The sequence below is a fragment of the Oenanthe melanoleuca genome, chromosome Z (assembly GCF_029582105.1).
Source record: "Oenanthe melanoleuca isolate GR-GAL-2019-014 chromosome Z, OMel1.0, whole genome shotgun sequence".
NCBI classification, from domain to species: domain Eukaryota; kingdom Metazoa; phylum Chordata; class Aves; order Passeriformes; family Muscicapidae; genus Oenanthe; species Oenanthe melanoleuca.
This window is the reverse complement of record NC_079362.1, coordinates 40,891,155-40,899,429: the sequence shown is the minus strand read 5'-3', so window position 1 is coordinate 40,899,429 and position 8,275 is coordinate 40,891,155.

The following is an 8,275-nucleotide window of genomic DNA, read 5'->3' as shown; positions in this document are numbered from 1 at the left end:
TTCATTACCTTACATATCGTGCTTCAGAAACAAAAGCTCAGTAAATTTATTGTTACCCCTGTAAAGTTGCTTGGCTTGGGTCATGTCTATTTAACTGCAAACATGCTTGTCTTTTTCCTTTTCTACTTTGGATTTTATGTGTTTGTATTAAAAAAGTCAATGTAAATAACATGTAAATAGTAAAAGAAGAAAAGGATAAAGTCAAACACAGAGCAGATGTACAACACCCTGTCAGACTCTCTTCACACAGAAAAGTAAAAACAGAAATTGAAAATTTTTGATATTTACCCTTGCAGGTACTCTCTTACCCTTGAATATTCTTAAATTTCCTTTTTGCCTGATATTGAACTCCAAAAGTAGGAGAGATGGAAAGAGTACAAAGCCAAATGTATAATTTCTACAGCCAATAAGTTTTCTTAGATAGCAATGAAAACCACAAATATAAAAAAGAGTCCTTGCAGAAAATTCACAAAAGGTAGGCAACCACTAGAGTGTGTAATTCAAGCTTATTTAAATAATGACATGAATAAATAATGCTTAGACTGGAATTTAAAAGTTATGTTGTTATGTATTTTATGTATCTATAAATTATAAAATATAACCTGATTAATACAACTGCATAACAAAATATCATGCAATTCTAAGAAAGGGAAAAATGGTTTTTTGAAATGTCTAAAATCGATGCAATGTCTAAACTTGAGAATGCTAAGTGCAGCAAACTTCACATAATGCTAGAAGACCTTAAAACCCGTAACTTTTAGTACATCAAGTGCTTCTGTTGCAGGTCACACCCACCACACGTTTAATTGCACTCTTCAGTTTAACAGAAATACCTCTTCACTGGTGCTGCTGGCAAGGCCGTGGTGATTTATTACTGGTGTATTCAGTCATGCCTGAATGTCATCCATCTATTTCCACTCCAGGGCGCTGCACTGCGGTGTCTGAGCAGAAGCGTGGCACGCGGCAAGGTGCGCGGATCGGCTACGCGATAATTCGCACTAAGCATTGCCGCCACTTCCAGCCTTTAAACACCCTTCAGAAAAGGCAGCATGGAAATAAAGGCTTGAACTTTGTTCTGGGTACCATGTGGCTAACTGACATTTAGAAACAGTCTCAACAATTCCATTTGAACAACCAACAAGACCACAACAGCATAAAGTGATTAGCACCAGTGAAAGAGAGAGCTGGAATTAAGCAACAAGTGACTCAAACCTTCAAAGAAAATTAGAGGAAAATGTTATTGAAGGTCAAGATTTGGAATTTCTGTTTGCCAGTCTCTCATCTATTGATTTTTGCCCAATTAAAAATGACTCCAGCATAAGCAAAGTCATCTATCCGGGACACTTTTGATGGTAAACAAATAACAGTTTTTCACCGAGTTTTCACAGGACAAGAAGAACTGGACTTTTTATTTATATTTGACTCCTCCTTCATGAATACTTGCATAACTGAGTGTCACATTAAAATATCTATCTAGAAAAGACAAGGGCAGATTGGATATTTCCTCAAGTCATTGACATTCAGAAGACTTTGAATTTCCTAATTTTATCGATTTATTAAATTGGTTTTGTAATCTCTGGGGATATAAAGGCACGTATGCGTAATCTATTCACCAAAGCAAAAGTTTAAATAGAAAGGTGAAAGAACCCAGTACTTATCTACACATTCCTTAAGCAATGCTGGGAATTAGAAGGCAAAAGGGGTGCCTTTCATGACTGGAACAGTACCTACCCTTATGTAGCATTTTGTCAAATGACTTGTACATCATATTAACACAGGGACACATGATGAGCCTTTATATGTTTCAAATTTTGCTTTGCTTTTTTCTTGTTACATTTCAAAAATATATATGTTTCCACTGTGGTGATGACCCAACTCAAGCTGAGTGCAAACCACAACTAAAAGGTGAATAAAAAATTACTGCACTTTTATCTGAAGTTAGAGAAACAGAGATTTATGGAATTGACAGCATAAGAGAAATGTCTTGTCCAGTCTGTGAGGCAGAGTCAGAGCAAGAGTTTCACCATGGCAGGTCAAAATTTCCAAGAAAAAAATTGTAAAAATACTCTCCCAAAATTCAAAGAGGAAAGAATGTTACTAATCTGGATCAATGCTTTATAGATTTTCAGCATTATAAAATGACAGCTTGAAAGACTATTGCTTGTCAAGCTAGCTACTCCATTTAATGATTCCTTACACTGTCAGCTACAATTGCACAGAATATTGGAAAGAAGATTAGTAATTTCTAAAAAGAAGTTGGTAAAAACTGTTCTGTAGTTCAATAGATGTATACATCTACTGAAAATGTAGTACAAATAAGGAATGTCCAAAAATCTACAGAACTTTGTTTCTCTGTATGTGGTTGCAACTAAGCAGTTACCTTTAAAGGTATTTTCAAGCCTGCATTCCTGGAATTAATGCCGAGTTGGGGTTCTTCTTGTGTGGAGATATTTCTAAGGTTCTACAGCAGGAGATGGACAGCTTATAAACAAAGACAAAAGTCACATCTGACATTCAAGAAACCTTTTTTTTCTGAAAAAAGTTCTTAGGACAGATTAAAATCAAGTAGCTGAATACAGTCTGTGGCAAAAACATATATTTTCAAGACAGTACAATAAATTATCTTTAGTTCTCAATAATGTAATAAAGATTTAGTACCCTTGATAAGAATGCCTTGCATTTAATTATTTTTGAAGTGTTGATGTTACAGTAATTGCTCTTGAACACCTGGCTCATTTTTGCTATGTGTAAATACTTAGCCCAAAATTTCTTAAACTTTGAATTAATTAATTTCCAAGAGAACTACTGATTTTATATCCAAAGCAATCAGTAGAGTAGCATAACTTGACAGCCACTCAAACCTGCTAAATATAAAGGTCTTGAGTCTTTCCCTACTGATGCCCTTGGAAGTGATTTCAGTGGCTCCTGGATTTCCTAACACAGTGATTTGCCACACATCAAGCTGGCAAGATGCAAAAAAATTAGTTTGGAAGCACCAAGTTCTTAGAACACTGCTAACCTTCAGATGCATCATTCTCCTCAATTTAGGGATGAATGTTTCAGCTTTAGAGGAACTACAAATATTTTTGAGTGTTGGAGAGCCAGACTTTTACAGAAAGAGACAAATGATAGATTTTCAAGAGCCAAGCATCCCTACTTACAGAGTCAGTAACTTGCATTTACACTGCTCTTTTTAACACAAAAGGCCCTGGGGCATCCATATTGATTGGATAAAACAGCAATGTTATGGGTGGAACAGGTCTGACTATGTCATCATGAGAATATAGATCCTTAATTATTCATATTATCTTTTCCAAATTCTTTTCAGCAGAGTCACAGAATTGAAAACCTTTTGTTTCCACATATTTGAACCAATTGAATTTCTCCTCTAAACCAGTGTAATAAACACAATTCCATGTATACTGCCACTTGGTATAAACAGTACTAAGAGATGTAAATCAGTAATGAAAACAAAAAGTACTTTAACAAAACTGGAAACAGTATTTCCTGTGTGCAGCAAAATCCAAATATTATATAAAGAATCTCAATTTCCATTTTAGACTAAATTCTTATGAATAGCAAAGAGAAGGAATTTTGTGGGTTGGTATTTTCTAGGTACCTACTACACTTTGAGTTCCTCTCTTATGCACACAGAGATTGAATTAGACACTCTTCTGTGTTATTCACTTAAACAAGTTTCATGACCTTAAGTTTCCTGTCAGTTCTTCAACCTCAAAGTCAATCTTAATGTGCCTCTAATATGTTTTCCCCCAGAATTGCATCTTTCAAATATCTACTCTGACATTTAGAGAACTTTGCCTAGAGAAGATAATAACATCTAAAGAGATTAGATTAATATTTATGTAGAATTTATGCATTTTTACAAACATTACAAACACGTTTCTCTGGGTTTATGGGGTTTTTTTGGTTGGTTGTGTTTTGGCTTACTGGTTTGGGGTTTATTTGTGCGTCCACGTGGTTTTGGTTTTATTTTGGCTTCTTCTGTTTAAATTGCCACTGCCAGACTGTGTATTTGAATATGCAATTTTCTGGATGTGTAATTCCTGAGTAATTTCTGTGTCTAAACTATCTTGGCCTTTGTCCTAAATGCCAAATAGAGGAAGCAGTTCCACAAAGCTGGACATATCTTAAATAATTATCACATTTATTCCTATTTATCCACAAGTTCACTCTTGTACTGTGTTGCTGGTAATCTAAAAATCCTTTATTTTATCATTTGTTATGTCTTTCCTCTTCCTAAAACACTCCTGATGTTTCTTTCCTTTTTACAAGCTTTTTTAGTGCCTTTTTTATGGCACTAATTACTGAATACTGATACTGGTTATTTCAAATCTCTTTATTTCAAATGGAAATCTACTACAGTGACTGAAATTTGTTTATGCAAAACAAGACAAAGTTCCGAGTTGATGACAAAACTAGTATGTTCAAGAAGGAACCCTTAAAACTCCTTGTTAGAACACAGCAGCAAAAGCATACATAATCCAGTATCAAAATATCTTCTACGCTCATCATACTCATTCTCATGAAAAATTTCAGGAAAAATAATAATGTCAGAAAATAATGTTTTTCCACCTGAAGGTGAGGACAGTGTAAGAGTTAGGCAGATAGACAGAGAAAATACATATTTTTAAACCATTTCTCACCTCTCTTTGATCCAGTTTATACAAAACTTTTTATTTCATTTATAACCCAAGTTGAGTGCTGGACAAACAACTTAAGGAGACAAACAGTAGGGAACAAAACTAGTGGATTTTACACATTTTCATGCCAACAACTTCATTATAGAATGATAGGATTGTTTCTAAAAGCTTCAAGTTTTCCATTAAAAAAACCCCTAAGAACAGATATTTTAATGCTGCAGGTATGGAAAAGTATTCTGCAAGGCTTACTTGAAACAAAAGTGACTGTAAATGGAATGAAGTTCTCAGATGTCTCTCCACAGTGAAGACCTGATCAGTAAGAATAAGGCCTTTTTGTGACTAATTCCTTTATGTGACTGGATTTCTGTTTCTTATATGGCCTGTGTGATAGAGAGTGTCATTGGCCTTTTGTTCTGTTTTCCTGAGTAAGGATTACTATTGATGTTCAGTGAGGGTCGTTTCCAAATCTATAGCTCTTCCTCTAGGATTATAGAGTAGAGGTATTTTCTAGGAATAGGCATTCCAGTAACCATTTGTTGTTACTGTAAGGGAGAAAAGTAAGCACCAAAAACTCTTGCAATGGGCTGTGATGGTCTTCTCTTTTCAGCATGCTGACATAACTGTTAGAGCATGTCAATAGCAAAGGCAAAAGCTGGATCCTGCACTGGGGAGGAATAAGCCCAGGCACCAGCACAGGCTGAGGCTGATGTGCTAGAAAGCAGCTTGGTGGAGAAGGACCATGGGATCCTAGTGGACAACAAAGTGCCCATGAGCCAGAAGTGTGGCCTGGTAGCCAAGAAAGCCAATGGTGTTCTGGGGTGCATTAGGAAGAGCATTGCCAGCAGGGCGAGGCAAATAATCCCAGCCCTGTGCTCAGCCCAGGTGAGGCACAACTGGAGTGATGCATCCAGTTCTTGGCTCCTCAGGACAAGAGTGGCATGGAGTCCCTGAAGAGGGTCCAGCAAAGAGTTAAAAGATAATAAAAGGACTGGAGTACCTCACTCTGAGGAGGGATTTTGGGAACTTGTTCTTTTTAGTCTGAAGGAGAGGGAACCTCATCAGTGACTGGGCATCTGAAGGGAGGGTGTCAAGAGGATGGATCCAGGTGGTGCTGGGCAATAGGACAAGAGACAGTGGAGAGAAACTGATGCACAGAAAGTTCCACCTGAACACGAGGAACCGTGTGGGTGACTGGAAAACCTTGTCCAGAGAACTTATATATCTCCCTCACTGAGATATTTAGGAGCTGTCTGGGCACAATTCTATGACATGAGCTTTAGGATGACCCTGTTGGAGCAGGGAGGCTGGACCACTTGCTGCCCTATTGTTACTTCCAACCCTACCCATCTTGAGATTCTGTCAAAATATCAGACTCTGTACTAGCATGAATCTTCTAGGCTTCCCCCACTGTAACAAGGCCAACATAAAATCTCCTGCTTGTTCATGTTATTGTTATTGGCCCACAGCAGTTTTGTAAGGGCATAAAAATTCTATAATTTTCCTGCAACATTGAGGACATCTCACAAATAAAATGCTTTTTTCATAGCCCTAGTCCCAAATATAATTTACTTTATTCAGAATTTTCCAACTTTTATACAGAGTCTATGGGAAGAAAGCTACTGATATTTTAAATTTAAGTATCTATTGAAACCCCAGAGCCTGACTCCCAAGTGCACAAGAAATAGATTCTTTTAACTCAGTTACTGGAAGAAAATACAATGTGCTTTCAGGTAAAATATCAATACCTTTTTTGTCTCAGTTTCATAGTATGTTCTGAGTTTTCTTTGAAAGCTACAAGAAAAAGTCCAAGGGAGTTCACTTGGGAGATGCATCTACAAAAAATTTTTGCTGCTTTTGAAGTTTCAGAAATCATCCCAAGTACGATGAATTATACTTAAATGGTATGTAATTCAATAAATATTTGCACTCAGTCTGGGCAGTAATTCTGATTTTTAAATATATATTTTATAGAAAAAACAGTGTTTATTTCAGTTTTTAAAAGGAAAAGTTTAGGAAAACATTAGTCCAGCTTAATATAATATAAATAACTTTTCTGCCTTGAGATAAACAAACAAGCAGGGCAACAACAGATATTGGCACTCATGGGAAGGTAGGCCATTGTGGTATGTAAACATGAAACTTAAGACTACATAGAGCTTCTTGATTATTTCTACTAACTCATTTCCAGAAAGGTCTTACATAAAGAGAATAAGTAAATATTTCCCTATGGAAAATATTCTCTTGAAGAGAAAATTGATTCTACAATGAAAATTGAATAATTAATCCAAACTATTGGACATTGTGTAATTTTATTTTTTTCTTCTTAAAAACCTAGTGATGCAGACAACCAATTTCTAGCCAGTGATATTATCCACGGTCACAATATGATTGAGAATAAATGGCTCAAGAAAGTTCTTCTCAAGAAAGAACTCTTCTTCTGTTGATTTTAGTAAAGGAATACAACAGAGATGGAAAGTCTCAGCTTGAGATTAGGCTTCATGAAACAAATGCTTTAACTTACTGAAGCAGTGCTCGCTTGTGTTTGTTTCTTGCACCTCTCTCTCTCTCTCGTTACCTTTTCTCTCTCTCCCTCTTTCCCTGGCTGTCCCTCTCTCTCTCCCCCTATTAATCACTTCTTTCTCATCAACTACCTCTCTTATCCAAATGCTCTTCAAGCCATGGGAGAGACATTCCTTTCTTTCACGCTGCCTGAACACCAGTACAGGAGCAATGAAATTCAAGATAAATAACCCCCCTGATCAGTTTTGTGCCTGGCAGAGGAGCAGCCCAGAGCAGTAACCGGAGAGAAAATCTCATTTTGAATCTCAAACACCAAGCAGAGATCATCACTGGTGCACTGTGGAAGAGCTCTGAGGAGCAAGAGCAGGATCTTTTTGTAGCCAGGCTCTAGAGAATTTACCTGGCAAATATGAACATAAATCTATAAAGCACATGAAACTACATGTCTTATTTCAATGTAGGCAAATTAGCATAAGAACAGCTAAAGGACATATCTGAAACAAAACACCTCCACAAATCTTCATATTCTACATGTGTAGACTACTGCAAGTACAGACACAGTGTTCTCACCAAACTGGTTGATGAAAATATTATAATGATGTATTTCTGGCTGGTTCTCAGAAATAACTGGAAGATGTTAGCTGAAGTAGTGTTTATTCCTATGTTTAAATCTGCTTTAGGGAGACATTTGAAATCAAGCTTTTTAGTTGGACCTGGCAAAATTCACAAATTGACAAGTAATTGAAGGAAGATCATATAATGAAAAATCAGTGTGGAATCTCAGCCGCTGCCATCTCTGCTTACATTGCCTGTTAGCATTCACATGTTATTTTCTCTTTCTCTGAGATCACCTCCCACCATTTAACTACAATCGCTTGATTTATGTGACCTATTTGTCATTAGTGCAGATGAGTTATCTAACAAATCATTCAAATTTTACCAAATAAAGCTACTGTGAAAAATTGGGGTTGATGTTTGGAGTCATCTTATTCAAATGCTGGACTGTCTTGCAACACACCTTATTAAGAGGTTACCATATGTAGAATCCCATAACTTTAACTAATTTTAAAAAACTGATCATGTTTAAATTTATT